This window comes from Crocodylus porosus, unplaced genomic scaffold (genome assembly GCF_001723895.1).
Source record: "Crocodylus porosus isolate Cpor-Errol unplaced genomic scaffold, CroPor_comp1, whole genome shotgun sequence".
In the NCBI taxonomy this organism is placed as follows: domain Eukaryota; kingdom Metazoa; phylum Chordata; order Crocodylia; family Crocodylidae; genus Crocodylus; species Crocodylus porosus.
In genome coordinates this window covers 12,636,439-12,639,716 of record NW_017728925.1, presented here as the reverse complement: position 1 = coordinate 12,639,716, position 3,278 = coordinate 12,636,439, and positions in this window count along the sequence as shown.

The window sequence follows — 3,278 nt, the reverse complement described above, 5'->3', positions numbered from 1 at the left end:
AAACACAGAGTGAATCAAACGGCTTGCTATTTGCCTGAATGCTGCTGACTCAAGAGAGGCTTGGCATTGACTGAGGTAGACCTTGCTTCTCCTCTTCATCCTCTAAGCACCAGCAATCAGAGCCCTACAGTACCGTGGGAGGAACACTAATAGGTCAGCAAATTTTCCCCCCCCAGAAATTGGTTAATCCTTGAAGCTATTCTGCTAGTGCCATCAAGAGGACAAAAGTTGTAATTCAGCTGGCTGCCGGGGGTGGGAAAAGACAATCAGTTACTCTTTCATGCCTCAGAAGCCAATATCCGTTGACCTTCTGATATGTAGGGCTCTCCAAATTCTTAAAAACAGAGGCAGGAGAAGCCACTCGACTGCTAGAATATGTGTAGGCATCTGTGGTTTCCTTCATCTCTGCATCCACTGCTGGGGTGGAGTTGGAGCCAGTCTGTGAATTGCAGAAAAAGGGAATCCCCAGAAAGAGGGTGATTTTTTTTTTTTAATTATTATTTTGCTTGTGTGCATGGGCAGAGCTTTATGGAAGCGAGTGTGGCTGACTGACTGAAGAAAAAGAGGACAGAGGCTAGGCTGAGTAGTCCCATTCAAAGGACTGAATGTATAATAAGTGTTATTAACTATCAGGTACCAAAGTGATATGTGTGTATACACATATACGTATTTAGTGAGAGATGCTTAGTTTATTAAATGAAATCCAGCTGCCCCAAGTCTCCCCAAAGATTCAAATGGATTATGTCTAGTTGCTGGCCTTCTCTTAAGTATGACAGAAACAAAGCTGAGAAACCACAGCCTAGAAGAATATCACACATCGTTGTGTATACTCTAAAATTGGTTGCATTTTAATAAGCAGAAAGGCAAGAGTTTAACTCTACAGACATACTTCAGAGGATGCTGAGCAATTTTTCCAGTACAGTTCTAACTCATTCCTGATGCATACTACCCACTTTTATCTTAGTCAAAAGCAAGCCAGCCTTGCTTTGCACTGCCAGCTGGTGTACTGTACATGAGCAAGTCTGATGGGATCACCAACTACAGGAGACCTGACCTCCAAACTGTTCAGACACAGTTTTAATTTGGGCTCATTTTAATCATGACATGAAATGGGATTTGAAAGGCTGTGCCCTTTTCCAATTCCACCCTCAGCTGCATATCGTGGTCACAGGTTCAGCTGACATGGGCAACTGTAGTGTCCTGGCAAAAAGTTAATTTAGACCATTATATTTTGTCAAGCAGGTCACCCCCTAAGTTTACAACTGGATACAGGGATTCTTTCTTTCTCACCTTCCCGTATTGTTTCAGTGTGGCAATGTACTGGCAAACACCTGCTATATCCAGGGCTTGCAGTTCAGTGTTATGCAAGGTTAGTCTATCCCTTATTATTTCCCAGGGGCAAGGAGGTTCAACTAGTTAATATCTGCAAAGTTCTTTGAAAAACACAAGGTTCTGTAGAAAGACAAACTTACTCTATTAGTATTTTGGACCTTTTTAATGACAAGACACAAAACTGCATAAGAAAGATATAATAGAAAGGGGGTGTCACCATTGTACACAAAGGGGCCAATGTTTCCTTTATCATTTACCTATTTTCTAATATTTTGTTCATTTTTGTGAGAAGTACATGGCTCCAGATTAATTTTTAATTTTGATGCCTGTGGTTTCAGTGCCAACTCCCCCCAACCCTGTACATACACACACACGCAATTATTTTTCCCTGATGGAGATGCTTGCTGCATAATCTTTCAAATGCATTTTTCCTGAATTATCTTAAAATAGTGAGGACTTGCTTGTTTGTTTGCTGTACGCAGTGCTCTTACAATTGCTATGCATAGCATGTAAATCTTGCTGGTGGTTGATATATTAGCAACTCACTGGTAAACCTATTGGCCCCAGTAAGAAGGTTGTTTCAAAGCCCCAAGGACAGGTAACCACCAGGTATTTCCATGGATCCCCTCTGCCCAGAGGCTTTGGGCTCAAAGGTGTTTTTGCTCCTCAGCTTCAGGCATTTCCTGCTACAAGTATGGGAGATGCTGCGCTCTAGCGTACAGACATGCACCTGCAGGCACCCATGCCCATCACTGCAGCTCAGTGGCTTGACTGTCTCTAGGGCATTAACTGGTCCTTTGTGATCCTTTCACGGGTGCCATGCAATATGAGCACTGTTCAGCACGCAAACATGATTTGTGTGACAAACCCAAAGATTTCAAACAGGAATCCAGAGTAATAATGGACTAGGATCTCACGGTGACCAGAGGAAACACTACAGGGACACAACGAAGGCAGAGCTCAAGAAAACAGATGCTCGCATCAAAAGCTGGGAGGAGCTGGCTGCCACCAGACTCCAATGGTGCCACAACCTCAAGCAAGTGACAGCCGTTTCAAGGTAAAGCATCTCACCCCCAGGGCAAAGACGAGACAGCAGAGGAAGGAAAAGCAGATGAATCCCAGCCTGCAGCTGACGTTCCCCTGTGGGAAGACCTGCAATTCCTGCGGATGGGTCTGTGGCTCGAGGATTGAACTCTTCAGTTGCCTCAAGCCTCATCTACGCGCCATGGCAGAGGTCAGCCTTGCAGGGCAGGATGGTTGGCCAGGACCGTTGCGTTAAAACGCTCTGCTTTGTTGCAGCCTGAGTTCTTTGTAAGAGGAAAACCCCAGCTCTCATGCATTTCTGCAGTCAAAAAAACCCGGCGAGAACTCAGCACCAGCATTTTCTGATGCCCAGTAGTGACCCGCTGCCCTGTAGTTAGCTCTCTGACACTGGGGATTTGAACCAACCTTCCTGGGTGGGCCTAGAGCTAGCAGAGGAAGCTGTTAACATACCAACCAGCCGCAGGGTTTACGCTCCACGCCTAGCAACTCTCTCTTGTACGGCATCTGCTCCCAATTTCCAAATCTCTGACCCACGGCCTGGTAGCACTGCTCACCAGGCGCCTTCCATCTACCCCATCCGGGCGTTTGTAAATGCTGCCGCTGTCACTTAAGGGCTGTGCTGCCAGTGGTGGCCTTGGGGGCCCTTAGAGGCTTAATCTGGATGACCTATAACGCCCCACCATTGTAGCATGGACCTTTTTAATATTCTTGGGGGGAATTAGAGAAATAGCCACGTGATCAAATGCAAGCAGAGCCACTTCCTTGCACAAACTTCAACCCCCCCTTCAAAAAAAAGCCTGTTGCAAAGTTTGGGGCCCCGGGGGTCGCCCGGCTGGCCTCCAGGTGGCACAGGGGCTGCCCAGGACATTCCTCGTACATCCAGGTAGGCTTTTTTTTTTTTT